Here is a 17,218-nt window from a genome sequence, read left to right as displayed (position 1 = left end):
TAGTAGAAACAGCTCCCTTAAGAAGTGAAGAGAGATGGAAACAGAGTAATGGCTGAAACCCTCTTCAGTGATGCAGGACATTTGTCTTAAGAGCCAGTGGGACCAGGGCAAGGGCGTCCATTACAGAGGTAAAGGCAGAGGTGGGTAGGCTGAACTATGTGATGACACTGACTAATAGACTCTTGCTGTCTGTTAGATCTTCAGAGCTGTTACGCTTATTTGAATTGGCAACGCCACTGCTTGGGTCTGACTCACTCTCACAAGGACTTTCCTTTACTCATGATGCATACTTTAAATATACATGGACATCGTCTTTTCTCAACCCTTTCCCCAGCCTGCCTAAAACGCATCCATGTGAACTCAGTCCACCAGCCAGCTGCTCATTGCCCACCTGACATGCACTGCGCTAATGAGGTAGCAGAAGGTGACAGAGGAAAAAGATGATCTTTCTATGCTTAAGACTATGAAGCTGCAGCCTGAAGTGGGAGCTGAAGTTGGCAGCTTCAGGAAGGATCCCAGCTACAGAGGAGGAGGACAGAAAAGTAAAGTTGGAATGAAGGACACATTAAGGAAGGTAGACAAGTGACAGTGTGTGTGTGTGTGTGTGTGTGTGTGTGTGTGTGTGTGTGTGTGTGTGTAAAAAAGGCCAAAGGGGCTCTCAGTACTGTCTCAGTATTAACTGCGATAATAGGCATTATAGAGTGAGAACAGCAATATGGGTTATGTAGTTGCCAAGTTGGTTTTTGAGCGGGGGCGGGAGGGGGGTTACCTGAGAATTAGAATTAGAACAACTTCTGAGTGTTTGCTCTATTGGGAGCATTCTATAGGAAGAACACGTGGGGTGGAGCCTGTTCTACAAAGCGAGTCCAGGACAGCCAAGGCTACACAGGGAAACCCTGTCTTGAAAAACCAAAAAAAAAAAAAAAAAGATATTTCTGGTTTTAAACACTGGCTGGCCCTGAGCAGAACATGTGGAAGTCAGTGGGCCCCCCTGCCCCCCCACACCTGTGGGGGGAATGCTTAAGTATAAGAAACATAAGTTCAATTCTTTAGTTGATAATTAAAATTATGGTGTCCGTCCAGTGTACCATACTGTTGGGATCTGCTGTCGGAAAGAACAGATTGTAATTGATTCTGTTGTTCCAGATCTGTGACAACCAAAGGCTGTCAAAGCCCATTGCCCACTTGCTGTCCTTGTCACTTGTAAAACAGTGAGGTTTAAAGGATAAAAAAGATGTCAGGGGATTGTCTTAGTGTTGTTAGTGCTCTGCTTGTTTGACCTGGGGCAAACCTGCCAAGCTTCATTTGTTTTTTGATTTTTAAAATGAGAACAGTAGTATCTCCTTTACTCATGTGGAAACATGGATTGTGAAGATGGAATTATCTAGTTTATGTGAGCACCTTTTAAGCTACAAGGCAGAATGTTGTAAAAGTCTTAGCTTTGGGGGCTTGGGGAGATGGCTCAGGAGTTCCGAGCACTTGCTGCTCTTGTAGAGGACCCAGGTTTGGTTCAGCACCCACATGGCAGCTCGCAACCATCTGGCACTCTAGTTCCAATGATGTAATTCTCACTTCTGACCTCCGAGGGCACCAGGCTTGTACATGGTGCACGTACACACACACACACACACACACACACACACACACACACACACACACACACACACAGGAAAAACATTCATACACATGAAATTACGTTTAGTGTAAAAGAGGCTGAAATGGGCATGCTCCTGCCAGGTAAGCACCTCTATTAAACTGCTGGACAGACTGAGTGTGTGGGAAAGCAATTATAAAAGCGAAAGTCAGGTGACAGCACATAAAGACACACATGGCTGCCATCCCAGGCACAGACATGCTTCTCAGGACTGCTGTCACGCGGTTCCTTAAGAGATGCAGGTGGAAAGGCCAAGGCTTTCGGTGCTCCGTGTGTTTTCTGTAAGAATGCAGGAGAGTGGTTCCAGGAGTCTGCAGTCAGTCTTTCCAATTTGAAAATAGCATTGCTAGGAGCTGGGTCATCTGCAGATTAGTTTTTTGGTTGCCTTGTTCACATTATAAAGGCCTGGCTGGCCTGGAACTCTGTATATAAACCTGACTGCAAACTTTCAGCAATCTGCCTGCCTCTGCCTTCTAAGCACCAGGTGTGTATGGTGTGCCTGGATTTTATTTGATTATTTTAGGAAATTAGTTTTGTTAGGTAGTGATGGCACGCTCCTTTTAACCCCAACACCTGGGAGGCAGAGGCAGGCAGAGCTTTGAATTCAAGCCAGTCAGGTACACAGAGTGAGTCCTGGGACAGCTGGGGTTGCACAGAGAAACCCTGTCCCCAAACATTAAAAAAAAAAAAAAAATTTTTTGTACATTACTGTTCAATAGCTACAAAATTAAGCATTGGTTTGATTATACACGAATGAAGTGTAAGATTTAATTTTTATGCAGGTTAACTGATTAACCTTCAAAATACTGTAGGCTTTTAACATATGGGTTATGGCTACAGCTCAATGGTAGGGCACTAGCCTAGAATACACAGGGGGAAAGTTAGAGTTGGGAAGAGCTTAAAAGGAAAGGGGCACAGACACTGTGCTGTCAATCCAAGAAGACAATGTGTTAACAATAAAGTTACTTATACGTAATTTAAAACGTTTTTCCATGGGCATACAAATATAAATGGCCCAAATGCAGCAGTCGTAACCTGAGCCATTTGTTAAATCAGAGGGCAGTTCATGGGCACAGACCCTCCCTTCCTGGGGAGCTGCTAATTGGCTGCTACATGCTGCAAGATAAAACAACTTTTATTTTATTTTATTTTTTTGTTTTTTGAGACAGAGTTTCTCTGTGCGTATCCCTGGCTGTCCTGGACTCACTATGTAGACCAGGATGGCCTCGAACTCACAGGAACTCACCTGCCTCTGCCTCCTGAGTTCTGGGATTAAAGGCATGCGCCACCACACCCAGCAAGATAAATAACAACCTTTAATGTAATTTTCCTTCTTTATTGTTTATGTGCACCATGTGTGTGCAGGTACCCAAGGACACTGTAAAACGACACCGGGTCCCCTGGAACTGAAATTACAGGTGGGTGCTGGGCACAAATTCTCTGGGTCCTCTGTGAGCGCAGTAAACTGTTTTAATGGTTGAACCATCTTTCCAGCTCCATAAGACAGCTTTAAGAAAATAAAAAATATCTGGATGAGACCTGATGGCACACACCTTTAATCCCAGCACTCAGGAGACAGAGGCAGGCTGATCTCTGTGAGTTTGAGGCCAGCCTGGTCTACACAGAGAGTTCCAGGACAGCCAGAGCCACATAAAGAGAAACCCTGTCTCAGAACAACAAAAAATAAAGCAAAGACTTTCATAGACTCCAAAGCTGGAATCAGTGAAGAGAGACATTTCTCTAACATAACTGCTGTGTTTTAGTGACCAAAACATTTATCTTGAAAGGAGGGAGGATCCAAATGGAAAGTATCCTATTCACTCCATATCTTTTTGAGACAGGGTCTTATGTACCCCAGGCTGGCCTCATACTCACGATGTAGTTGAGGATAACCTTCAACTTCTGACCCTCCTGCTTCTACCCCCAAATGCTAAGATTATAGTGAGCTCCACTATTTATGTGGTCTTGTGTAGGAGGCAAGCACCCTACAAGGAAGTTGCACCCCCAGCTTCCCCCCACCCCACCCCTTTTCTCTTTCCTTCTAGGGGTAAGATTTATTACTAACATGACTTGGTGTGTAGTGAGGCAGAACTCAGCACAGTGGAAGGCCTCAGGAGTGCAGGTCTTGGGGACCATGGCTGGGGATATATTTGACCCCACAGCCATCAGGCACGAACTTCTCAGCTATCAGGTCCAAACTGGTCTGCATCTAACTAGGCGAAGCCCTACTTCTTTGACAGGTAGATCTTCTGGCTGCCAGAAATCTTGAACTTGGCCTTGATGACATGTCCCTTATTCTGCAGCTTGGTGTGGACAGACATAATGGCCTGGCTGATGTGGACTCTGGACTGTACCCTTAGGCTTCCCCAAAGCACCCTGCACACCTGTGTGGAGCCTACACTGTGTGGAGCTCTGAGATCAGAGACATGTGAGCCACAAGAAAATTGTCTCCACGGTCCCTTTGGGTGAACCGTGTAAGTGACAGGCTGCATACACCACCAAGGAGGCTGCACACCAGGCCTGCATGAGGAAGGAACCTGCTTAGCTTATTGGCTCCAGATTTCTTCTTTTAAAATGGCTTCACTTGAGGCCCAGGTTGAACTCAAACTCTCAGTTCCCTGGCTCAGTCTCTCGAGCACTGCGTTTACAGGCTTGCACCTGCTTTGCCTATGTTGCTATTTTCTAACTAACTCAGGCTGCTAAATGTTGTTTCCTATAAACCCCAATGTTTCTGTCTTTGTGTATTGACCTGTATTGTGTAGCACTGGAGAGATCGTATTCACTTAAAACAAGCATATTTTAGAGTTTGGAGAGAGATGTCAGTGGTTAGGAGCATAGACTGCTCTTCCAGAGGACCTGCGTTCAGTCCCCAGCACCCATGTGAGGTGGCTTACAAAATGCCTGTAACTCCAGCTCCAGAGAATCTACCTGACACTGTTTTTCCTGTGGGCACCTGCTCTCAAGCGTGTACACACACATGTGTGATTAAAAATAATAAAAAATATTGGATCAATGGATCAGCAGCCAAGAGCGTTTGCAGCACCCACAGGAGAGCTGACAACTGTAACTCCAGCTCAGAGGAGCCAACACCCCCTTGCGACCTCCTTGGGCACTAGGTATGCAAGTGATAAACAGACATGTTTGAAGGCAAAGCACTTGCACACATAAAAACAAATCTTCAGGTAAAAAAATAAAATGAGTGTATTTCTGTTGAGGAAAAAGTTGATAGTTTAGAAAGCTTTGTTAACATTGTTTCTTTTGACCTCCATGTGTGCTTGTGTATGGTGTACACACACACACACACACACACACACACACACACACACACAAAGATGAGGAAAAAGACAATGAAATGAAAATGTACGCTTTCTGCTTTATTCTACATAGTTTATAGTTCATTTTAATATTTAAGATAAAATTATTAGAATAATAATTTTAGTTTTAATGTTCCCTGAATTTTCTTCTTAGGTTTATTCAGAATAGATGGAAATTACTTTTGTGTTTTCAAAACGAAATTTTAACTGGACAGATCCAGCTGTTGCATTTATAAATAGCTGCAGATGTCTACAGTAATGAAGGATTTACTCAGGTTGTTATGGCAACTCAGATTCCACAGAACCTCAAAGATAAGCTATATGGAAGGAAAAAAGAACTTTAAATGTACATTTAGCCCAATTATACAATGAAATTATTGCTTACTATCTATCATTTTAGATTTTAAAAAGAGAAATTAGTTTTCACTCAGCAACAGAGTCTCCCACTAAATTACAGGCTTGTGTATCCTTTTAAGGATTTCCCATCGCTGTGGTGGAGTGTGGCGACAATTTACATTCTCTGTCCTCCCACCATGCACCCTCCCTGCCCTCCCTCTCTGTCCCTCTCCTTGGTCTCTGCAGTGCTAAGAATGGAGCACAGGGCTTCACCATGCTAGGCAAATGTTTTGCCACTGAATTATGTCCCCAGATCCCACTTGATCTCATGTGCTTTGTGCCTCGGCTTCCTGGGTGCTAGGATTACAGGCGTGTCCCACGGCCCCACTTCCAGAAGAGATTAAAACCTTTAACTTATATTCACTGCCATCATACTTTTGTTTGTTTGTTTTTGTTTTTTGAGACAGGGTCTTTCTGTGTAGTCTTGGCTGTCCTGGACTCGCTTTGGAGACCAGGCTGGCCTCGAACTTACAGCGATCCGCCCGCTTCTGCTTCCCAGAATGCTAGGATTAAAGGCGTGCACTACCACCTGGCTCATACATGTTTTTATTTATGTGTCTCTGTCTGTATATACATGGCATGTGTCTGATCATCCCTGTGGAGTCAGTTCAGAGGACAGCATTGACTCCCTGAATCACGTCCAAACGAAGCTCCACTCCGCCCCCCTCCCCCATTTTGCTCTATCAAAGAAGTCGTTCCTCACCAGGGTTGGAAGGGACAGAAATTGCTATCTGTGGTGCCTATTAGCACACCAAGCACCTGCTGGCCTCCAGACTCTTCTCTGCTCTTCTCACCCTGCCCCTACCCTAAAAGTCTCCAGCTTGTGGGCTTTCCTTCCCCACCTCCACCCTGGCCTCTCATTCCTATTTAACCCTGCCCTTTAGGCCACATGCTGATTTGGTTGTCTTTCTCTTTTCCTCTCCTTCTCCTCTCTCTCTTCCCCTCATGGCCCGGTCCAGTCCGCTGGCCATGTTCAATCTACTGCTTTTTCCTCCATGCTCTGAACTCTTCCAGATGTCTCTGGCTGGATTTTCCTTTATATCTACAGTAAACACCTTCCCCTCAGCCATATCTTGGTGCATTCATGTCTTCCCTTTATACACCTTGGAGCTGGAGTTACAGGCAGTTGTAAGCTCGGGTCCTCTAGGAAACCGGCAAGGGCTCCTACCTGCTGAGCCATCTCTCCAGCCCTAACAATATGTTTTTAAATAAAGCAAAGTAAGCGTATAATAGCGAAGCTGTCTCTTTTCTGTTCTTTCTACCCCATGGCCTTCCTTTATGGCAACTATGTTTAAATGATTTAAATTGTCCTCACCACTCACTTTGGGATTCATCTCTGTTTCTTACTCTGAAAAAATATTGATATAAAGATTTTTGATGGCCGGTCATGGTGGCGCACGCCTTTAATCCCAGCACTCGAGAGGCAGAGGCAGGCGGATCGCTGTGAGTTTGAGGCCAGCCTGGTCTACAAAATGAGTTTAGGACAGCGAAGGCTACACAGAGAAAACCTGTCTCGAAAAAACACCAAAAAAAACCACCAAAAAACAAAAAAAGATCTTTGAGTCCTGCGACCACTTGCCCTCCCCACAATTTCCCTCTATAATTGTATCATAATTTAGGACAAATTAACATTACACTGTGCATACTATGTGAATACTGCTCACAGCCTAGCCACTACATATTGTGTTTATATTTTACTTCCTGTATAATATTTTATTTTCCCCAGAGTTAATGATCACTGCTATTTCATTTACCTAGTTTTTTTGTATACTTATCGCTTCTGTTTCAGACTCTGTGATGTGGACTCACTCTGAGCATAGCTACACGCGTGCGTATTTAAGACTTCCTACTTGGAGTGCAGCATCCACTTGCTCTGCCAGCGTGTGCTCTGCGTGTGCTCTGTGCACCTTCCATTGTTGCCTCTGCCATCGTGTCAGAAGTCCCTTTCCTTCTTTCCTGTGTCGAAGGCCAGGCTTCCTGGCTCTCATGCCTTTCTCTTTCTGGATTTCCTCTTTTGTTTTGTTGGTGCATATCTTTTAGTAGTCCTTTTCACAAATTGTGAAATTTGTATGTTTTGATCTTTTATCAATCTGAAATGTCTTTATTCTTCCACTTGATTGATATTTTAATTGGGTATAAAATTTGGGTCTCTATATCATTTTCCTAGAGAATTTTGAAGGCATTGTTCTATTATCTCTTTACTTCCATTGTTATTATTGGAAAAATAGCATTTTGAGTCCTTTTCCTATTTGTATGTGATCTGTTTGATTTTTCTTTTTTAAAGATTTATTTGTTATGTATACAACATTCTGCCTACATGTGTCCCTGCCTGTAAGAAAAGGGCAGTAGATCTCATTACAGATGGCTGTGAGCCACCATGTGGTTGCTGGGAATTGAACTCAGGACCTCTGGAAGAGCAGTCAGTGCTCTTAACCCCTGAGCCATCTCTCCAGACCCTGTGTTTGATTTCTTAAGGCTTTTAGACTCTGGATAGTATTTTAGGAGTTGACTGAGGGAAGACGGTTGTTTATATGTAACTTTTCACCTAGAATCCTTATTTTTAGTAAAATTATTTACCTTTATACCTTACTATACTTGAAGCAGAAATATTTATCCTATGTATGCATGTGCATATGTATCTGAGTGTATGTGTGTGCACACATGAACACGTGGTTGCCTGTGAGGCCAGAAGAGGACGTAGGATCCCCTGGAGCTGGAGTTTCAGGACGTTCGAGCTGCCCTATGTGGGTGCTGGGATCTGAACTCTCGTTCTCGTGACTGAGGAGCAAGGACTCTGGCCATCCAGGCCTCTCTCTAGCCCCAGTTACACTTTTTGTCTTTGAATACAGAGATGCCTGGTTCAATTTTAGAAAGTAAGCCTTTTTCTTTTCCCTCTGGCATGACAGAAGGGTAGTTGTGTGGTGGCAAGGCAGGGTTGGTATATTCGGTGTTTCCTTCGTGGTTCTGATGTGCACATCTCTCTGCAGCCTCACTCTGGCTGTCTCAGATAACCAGTATCTCTGGCTCTTAGCTTTTTGTAGTTCTCTGATGACAAATTCCCATCCTGGATACTTAGGTTTGAGCTCTCTGCTCTAAGTAGAAATCACTAACCCTTCACCACCAACCCCAACCCCCCCCCCTTTTAAAATCCACCATCTTCTGTGTTTCTCTGTTATTTTAATTTCACATTTCAGAACATTGCTAAGATAAATGAATGTGTATGCCCGCTATTTTTAGCCAGCAATCCTGAAATGTCAACACTATCCCATTGCTTTTATTTTCCGAGCCAGTAGGCAACTCACCATCTTCTAAGACAGCCTGCATGCATCTTCTTTGAACTGTTTTTTGGTGTCATCTTCTTCCTTGCCTCGGTAGGGCAATTGATCCCACTTCTTCATGGCAGAATTGTTCTAGGAGTGGCAAGTGTGCTGCCTTCACTTGAGAACCTTCTGTAGATTTGAAGACAGCAATCAGCACTTGGCTGTCTTCTCTAAGCATGGCCTTGTTCCTCGGTTCACTGTTTTTATTTTAAGCTCAAGGGCGATTAGACTTTAAAAGAAAAACCCCAGGTCATGTTACATATCTTGGCAACTGCTTGCTCTAAGAAGGAAAATGGAAAAAACCGTGAAAGAGCCATGCCATTTGGGTTAAGGTTGCATGGAGGTCAACGGCATGGTGGGCAGCAGCACTCTGGAGAACGAGTGGAAAGGCGAGGGGCACCAGAGGTAGCGCCTGCTCCTTGCTCAGGGGACGCTGCTTCAGATTTCTCTAGTATCCTGGTCATTAGCCTCTGAACTCATGAACCTCTATTCATGAGCACAGAATTGAAAGCAGGATTCCAGGAAGGCTCCAGGTAGTGCAGAGTAAAACATATCCTCTTCCACTGAAATATTGTTATGTTTGTAATGGCTCACAAAAATAAACCTGAGTTCTGGTTTGTTTTCCATTTCATGGGTTTATCTTGTTGAAATTAAAGAAAAATTTCGGCTTTCTAGAAGTTCTCTGTTTACATGCACAGACTCAAGTCATACACTGATTTTGTGTCTGTGTGTGTGTGTGTGTGTGTGTCTGTGTGTGTGTGTGTAGATGACCTTGAACTTGTGACGATGCCTCAGCCCTTGATTCCTAGGGGATTATAAGTATGTGTCACCACTCCAGGTTTCATAAAGTGATTTTTAAAATTGGAATAATTGGTGTCATCCTCATTTTTAAAATGATCTAGGGCAGAGGTTGAAAGATGTTTTCTACATAAGTAACATGAATTTTATTTATTTTATTTTTTTTTTAGTAACAGAAATTTTAAACTTTAATTTTGAAGTAATTTTAAGCTTACATAGAAATTGCAAAAGGATATAAAGTTGTGCTCTAAGTACAAAGCTCATCAGTTTCCTCCAGTGACATCTCTAGTTATCAAAACTAAAAACAAAACAAAACAAAAAACCCAAAAATCAAAACACAAACTGACATTGCTATGATATTCCTTGGAAGTGCTTTTTTTTTTCCTGTCTACTTGTTGTTAGTTATTTTTATAAAACTGTGTCTGTTTCTATTAGTTTATTTCTTAACCTGGCTATCACATGGATAATTGTGACTCTTTTATATTTGTTTATAAAGCTTTACAACACAATCTTGAGCAGTTTAAGTCTGTTCTTAACCCTCTATGCTATCCTGACTCTGTCTTTGCCGTAGTCCCCAAGTCACTTGCTTTTTAGTTCTTTGCTCCAGCTGTGTCTTCTTCACCTTTCCTGCACCTCTGCCTGTGGCTGGACCCCCTGCCTCAAATCCTTTCCTTTTGGGAGGAAGTCCAGCCCTCTTCTCTCCCCTGCTCATCAAATGGCAGTATGCTGCTTTATTGACATATCAGGAAGACAGTTGGGGAGCAGAGTTTATATAGCATTTAGATAGGAAATTCTGAGAACAAGGTTTGCAACCAGGTTGGGGTGGGGTGGGGGTACAGAAATAAGCATTTGAATTACACAATAACCTTATACCAATAAGTTGGGGTTTTTTTTACCTTGTAATATTGGAGATCTAATTTGCACCTCACGTAAGCTAGGCTAGTGCTCTAACACTGAGTGATGCCCTAGCTTGATAGAAGGCTATGCATTAGCTTTACGTCTTTACATGGAAAGCTTGCCTAAAGTACTAACACGTTAATAGACAGAACCAAGTCACGCTTTATCTTACCACTGATCCCATCCTGGCCCTCTCTTGCATTGAGAAGATTTTGGTATATGCCCTTCAAACTCATGAAACGGTTCTTTCCAAAAGTACCAACATGGCTGTCTGTTCGGCTAGCTGTTAACAGAAATAGGCTTGTGTAGTACTAGCCTATATACTAAATTGTCTTGTTACCAGCTTGAGAGGTACATGTTACTTTCAGGGAACCCAGTACAAAACAGATAGCTGTGGTTTTTGTTCAGTGGGGTGTGTGTGTCTGTGTGTGTCTGTGTGTGTCCTCTGCACCAGTGTTAAGTGCTCTCCTCACTAGCAAGGTCTCATGAAGGAAGGAAAAGAAGAGGCTGAGGAAAGAGTAAGGATGTTTCTTTCCTCTTCTCTGGTGGAGACAGTGCTTTTCTCTCAGTTTTGAAGCGAATGGATCAGGCATCAGGCTATACCCTGCAAACCAGCTTCTCAAATATTGCCAATTCAATGCCCACAGGGCAGAACAAAGTTCAGTTCATGAAAAGCAATCATCCAACTGCAAGGTTTTTGTTTTGTTTTGTTGTTTTTTTCACTTTTAGAAATGCCTTCAGGAAAACATGTAAATTTACACATATAATTTGATACAACACTCGACACCCAGATTCATGGGTGATTGCAGTTTGGCCAAACAAAGAACTCTATTTAGTATCTTACTCGAATGTAATTAAGTCTTAGTTTCTGTAGTAAAAAGATGAACAGCAGTGGTCAGTGCAGAAAGGAGGCTGACACAATTCACACTTCCCTTCAGGTCTTGGCTTATCAGAGTTCAAGGGCCTCAGGGCTGTGGCCTATAGCGGGAGGGAGAAGATTCGGAACAGTTCAGTATGTAGAGGTCTAAACATGACGGGGCCTTAAAGGGAGGAGAGGCTTCCTAAAGCCTGGAGACGCCGGACGTCTGGCCTCCTTCGTTCTTACACGTTTCGGCGCCCGCATGGGCTGGGTCTTCCTTCTCCAGGTAAGACAGTTCCTCATTACAACTCAGTTCCCAGGTGACTGGAGGTGTCAGGTTGCCAGTTAAAACTAAGCAGCACAGTGCGTGCATAGTTTCCAGGGGATCTTGCTTTAGCTAGGCTACCTAGAAAAGTGTTTTCCCAGAGTAAGTGTTGGGATTCTGCTTCAGGCTGCCTACCCGAGATGTCATCACTTACCTGCCATGGGGGTGTGACCCTGCCCAGGGCCATATAAAAGGACAAAAGCCTCCCCCCCCCCTTTCTCTCTCTCTCTCTCTCTCTCTCTCTCTCTCTCTCTCTCTGTCTCTCTCTCTCTGCTCTTACCCCCCCACACTTTCTCTCTCCTCTCTCTCTCTCCCGCTCTCCCTCTCCTCTCCCCCCTTCTCTCTCAGGTACCCTTTCTCCCTTATCTCATTTAATAAACTCCGTATAACATAACATCTGCTGCCTGGTACCTTGTATCTACTTTGTATCTACCTTATGTCTATGATTGTTTTCATCTTTAAATATAAAAGTAAGTTGGGAAGTCTCTCTGGTCTAAGAGGACCAGACCATATATTGAACTGCCATCAGAATTTGATGGTGGCGTCATCCATATAATGATAGTTTTGCATGTATGCAGAATGCAAGAGCCACAGGGTCCTGAAGGTGTGTGCCAAGGTTCCAGGCAGCTGCTGATTCTTGGCAGCGGGTAGCGGGATCATATTCCACACATGGAGCTCTTGAGTGGGCTGTGCATGAAGCTGTGGAAGTGGGAGCTTAAGTTGCAGTAGGGACCCCAGCCGGATGTTGGAAAATGCCAGGTACTCAGGCTGTCTGCCAAGTGAAGCTGCAGACAGAAAGTCAAAGTGGCTCTGGAAGGAGTGCCTGTGCGCTGCACGTGGGGGGACCAGGAAGGCACAGCTACCCACGCTCGTGGGAGCATGTGGTGGTTTGGATGAGAACGGCCCCATATGCTTATGTATGTGAATGCTTGCTCCCCAGTCATGGAACTGTTTGGGAAGGATTAGGAGGTGTGGCCTTGCTGTAGGAGGTGTGTCACTGGGCGTGGGCTTTGAGCTTTCAAAATCCCAAGCCATTTCCAGTTAACTCTCTCTCTCTCTTTAGGATGCTTTTAGCTGTTGCTGCAGTGCCATGCCTGCCTGTGGCATGTTCCCTGCCGTGATGGTCATGGACTCACCCTCGGACTCTGTGAGCCCCCATTAAATGCTTTCTTCTATAAGTTCCCTTGGTCATGGTGTTTTGCAATGACAATAGAAAGGTAACTAAGACAGACCCCCATGGTACCAACCCAAGCCCCAGACACCAGGCACAGAGCTGCAGCATTTATGTTTGTCTTTCTGGATCGTGGCCTTACTTTGGTCTGATCTTCCCTTGTACCGCCTTCCTCCCTTTTGGGACAGGGATGTTTACTATGTGTATCATATACTGAAGTATGTAACTTTTTTTTTTTTTTTTATGTTACAGTAGTCCACAGGTAAGAGGTTGCCTGAGTCTTAGAGAAGACTTTAAGTGTTTGAACAGTGTTGGGAATTTTGAGGTTGTGCTGAAAACATTCTGCATTAAAGATAGCTATCGGCCTACAGGAACCAAGGGTGGGATGGGGTGGCTTGAATGTGGACCTGCACCTCATGTCTTGGAATATTTAGTCTCCAGATGCTGATGCTGTTTGGGGAGGTTTTGAAGGATGGGGCCTTAGCTTCTAAGAGTAGGGAAAAGGGGTGGGGCTAGAGGATTGTAGCTGGCCCTGGTTCCAGCCAAGGTCTCTGTTGTCACCATGAAGATGTGGCAGGCTATCTTACACTCCCACGGCCACAGACAGGAATGGCACCCACTTCTTTGGATTTTGGCATGCCTTCTCCACTATTAAACTGTGAGCCAACGGTGACTTAGAGCCCTGTGCCCAGTGCTGGGGATGCGGCTCAGTGATGGGGAACTTGCCTAGAGTTCTATTCATGAGTATCAGCAACAAAGACCAGCACGGTTCAGAGAAATGACAAGACAAAAGAAAGCAGCCGGGCTTCCAAAGACAGCAAACTGTGGGAAGGGAAATCAATCAAAATGAACTGATGGCGTAAAGTCTGCTCCCACATGCTCTAGCACAATCTCTGAGCTGATTAAGGCTGTAGGGAGCGTCTACCCTGCCTTTAGCTGGGGCCTGCATAGACAACCCTCTCGTCTTTGGAAATGAAAGGCAGAGCATCCCTGGGTCATGTCTTAGGTCAGTGAACATTTTTTTATTAAGAAGTTTGAATTTATTGAGGCAAATAGAGGTTGTCATCAAACACTTTCAGCAATAAAATATTTGCATATTCTAACAGTTTAATCTCCCACCAGTTTAGTTATATGTGTGTAATTATGACTCTTACTTTGACTTGAGGAATCCTACAAAACTTAAGCACTATATTAAAGGACCTGAAAGAAGCAGCATGACTTACTCTGATTTTAAGTCTGAAAGTATTTTCAGAGTAAGCCATGCTCATATCATACTCTCAGGTTAAACATATTTTTTTGCTTTTTTTTTTCTCCAAGACAGAGTTTCCATGTGTAGCCCTAGCTGTCCTTGAACTCTCTCTGTAGACCAGACCTCAAACTCAGAGATCTGCCTGCCCCTTCTTCCAAGAGCTGATATTAAAGGCGTGTGCCGTGCCTGGCTAGTGAATTCTATCTACCTACCTAGCTAGCTAGCTACCTATCTACCTGGTTTTTGTTTTGGTTGGTTTGGTTTTTTGAGGCAGGGTTTCTCTGTGCAGCCCTGGCAGTCCTGGGACTTTCTCCGTAGACCAGGCTGGCCTTGAACACACAGAGATCCACCTGCCTCTGCCTCCCTGAGTGCTGGGACTACAGGTGTGTGTCACCTTGCCAGCTTGTGTTTTACGATTTAAATGCACCATGAACATGTTATTGTTTTCTTTTTCTTTCTTTTTTTTTTTTTTTTTTTTTTTTGGCCTAAAGACCAAAATACTATTCATTCAGTAGTGTATGTATGTTTTGTACCATATTATAGAAGAGTTCTTTTGAGAATTAAAAAAAAATTTTTTTTGTGTGTGTATGTGTGTTCATTCGTGTGTACAAGTGCCTACAGAGGCAGAAGACACATCAGATTCCCTAGAGCTGGAGTTACAGGCGTTTGTTAACCACTGAGTGCAGGGATCCGGACTCCAGCCTCATAGAGCCACCAGCGCTCTTAACCACAGGGCCACCTCTCCAGCTGTCATTGGAACTCTTGGTGGGGAAGGGGTAGTCAGAGGAAGACAACATGTGGGGATTGATTCTTTCCTTCCATCATGGGCGTCCCAGGTATTGACTGCAGATGGTCAGCCTTGAGGATAAGCATCCTTGTATGGTGAGCCATCTGCTGGCCCCATTGTTGTTGTTGTTGTTGTGTGTATGAAGTGTGTGTAGACACGCACATGTCACCATGTGTACATGCAGACTTGAGGACAATTGCATGGGGTTAGTTTTTTCTACCTACCTTTTTGTGAGTTCCAGGCATTGAATTCAGATCTCCAGGCTTGCAGGAGAGGCACTTGCACTCACTGAGCCAGCCAGCCAATCTTCCTGGCTCTTAAATGATTTTTTTTTTTTTTTTTGTCATTGAGACAGGGTTTCTCTGTGTAGCCCTGGCTGTCCTAGAACTTGCTCTCTAGACCAAGCTGGCCTTGAACTCAGAGATCCACCTACTTCTGCCTCCCGAGTGTTGGGATTAAAGGCGAGTGCCACCACCACATGGCAATAAATTGTTTTTAAAAATTAATTTCTTTTTTATGTGTGTGTATGTCTGCATGTGCAGTGTGGGTGCTCATGAAGGCTAGAAGACGGTGTTATATCTTTTGGAACTAGAGTTACAGGCAGCTGTGAGCCCCCTCACACGGGTGCTGGGAACTAAACCTCTGCAACAGCAGCAAATGCTCCCCAGACCCCTTAAGTAAACTCTTAATTGAATTTCAGAATATTTAATTAGAAGACAGCACATTCTTTTCCCCAGTAGATTAGGTAGCACACCACCATATTTAAACACTGCGTTGCTTCCTGGCTTGATTTTTTCCCCCCAGAGAGAATTAACATTGCCAGTTAATAGGGATCTGCAACCTGAGAGTCACCTCCTAACAGTTGCTGGAATGGTGATATACGGGTGTGTTCTTAGGGGTTGTGTTTGTTATGTTGTTGGTTTTACAGGAAATTGAAATGCCTGCAAACTGAAGTGCACTTGTTCAGGGCTTTGTTACTTCTAACCCTGTACCTGAAATGTAAGGAATTAGATTTTTAAGGGGTTGAGAGTGTTGCTCGTTGGTAGATCCCGTGCACAGTGCCCATCAACACACACACACACACATACACACACACCACACACACACACACCACACACACACACACACCACACACACACCATACACACACACCACACACACACACACCACACACACACCACACACACACCATACACACACCATACACACCACACACACACACCATACACACACACCACACACACACACACAGTGAATCTCTTACGTCTAGAATGATAAATCAGAAGCTGACATGTAGCAGAAGAGTGAAGGTTAGTCTGCTGCTGGGAAAGTAGCTGACGGAATGAAAAGTTCTTAGAAATAGTTTATCAGAATATACCTGCCTGCCACGGGGTGGGGCTTGGTTCCATGGTAGGGCGCATGTGTGAGGTCTTAGGTTCAGTCCCAAGCATCTCCAAACACATACATATAAGAGTCTGGGAGTGTGTGTGAGTGACGGCTTTTGGCCAGTGTGTGAAAGACTGAGTCCAGCTGCTGCCAGCACTCACTCATCCTTTCTGACATGCGAGGGTTCTCCGGGTTAGCACCTTACAAGTGGAGCTTAGGGACAGGGAGGTTTTCTTTGAGAAGTTCTTTCACAAATGGCTGCATTTTTCTCCCCTTCCTATTCAGTTTAGACATTGTGAATAGGCAAAAAGCCTCCATCTTCAAAGTGAGAGACCGGGCGGCTCTGAATTCTCCAGCCTGGGGGCCTGGAAGTGCTCTTCATCCAGGCCTGCTGCTTCCGGCATTTCATAGCTAGTGGCTCAGGCCCCTGGAGCTAGTATTGTGGTGTCAGGATTCTCAGCTCTCAGCCACACTAGTGGCTTCTCCCAGCAGCCGCTGGCACACTTCTTCTAGCATCCCCACGCCCTCCCCGCACCCATTCTTCTGCAGTTTCCCACCTTTTCCACCTCAGGCTCTCTCCACAGCCCCTTGCTTCTGTGTCTCAGCTCTCCACCATCTCTCCCCTTCGCAACATGTCTACAGTTCCTCAGCTCCGCAGGCTTGCTTCCCAGCGCCTCCAGAACTCCTCAGCTGCCTTCTAGCTGTTGCTGCTACAGGAAGCAGTGTACAAGCGGCTCAGCAGGGATTTGCCTGTAAAGTATGCGATAAAGTACTTCCAGAGAAGATTTTTGTCGGGACCCATTGTTGAACACTGGGGATGGTGTACAGATAGTTTCCAAGAACTTGGTGAGTCTGGAGGTAGAGAGGTGGGGCGGGACAGACAGGGACAACCAGACGGGACATCCCAAGCAGGGAAGGGTGAGGCCATCCTGAGCAGTTGCAGGTGACGTGGTCTGTAGGCCATCTTGAGTTGTCATAGGCAAAGTGACTTGGTGTAGAGCCCTTGCAGTGTGGTGGGGGATGTAGGATGGCAGTAGAGTCGTCTGGAGCAAAGCCCACAGC

At 44.7% G+C, this 17,218-nt stretch overlaps 1 pseudogene; it reads right to left on the bottom strand.

The window, feature by feature from the left end:
- Positions 1 to 4,096: 4,096 nt before the first annotated feature.
- Positions 4,097 to 4,213, bottom strand: LOC127200876 (uncharacterized; annotated as a pseudogene).
- Positions 4,214 to 17,218: the final 13,005 nt, after the last annotated feature.

The sequence above is a fragment of the Acomys russatus genome, chromosome 16, assembly GCF_903995435.1.
Source record: "Acomys russatus chromosome 16, mAcoRus1.1, whole genome shotgun sequence".
Taxonomy (NCBI): domain Eukaryota; kingdom Metazoa; phylum Chordata; class Mammalia; order Rodentia; family Muridae; genus Acomys; species Acomys russatus.
Note: the sequence above shows the minus strand (reverse complement) of the source record. Positions and strands in the feature narration are given on the sequence as shown.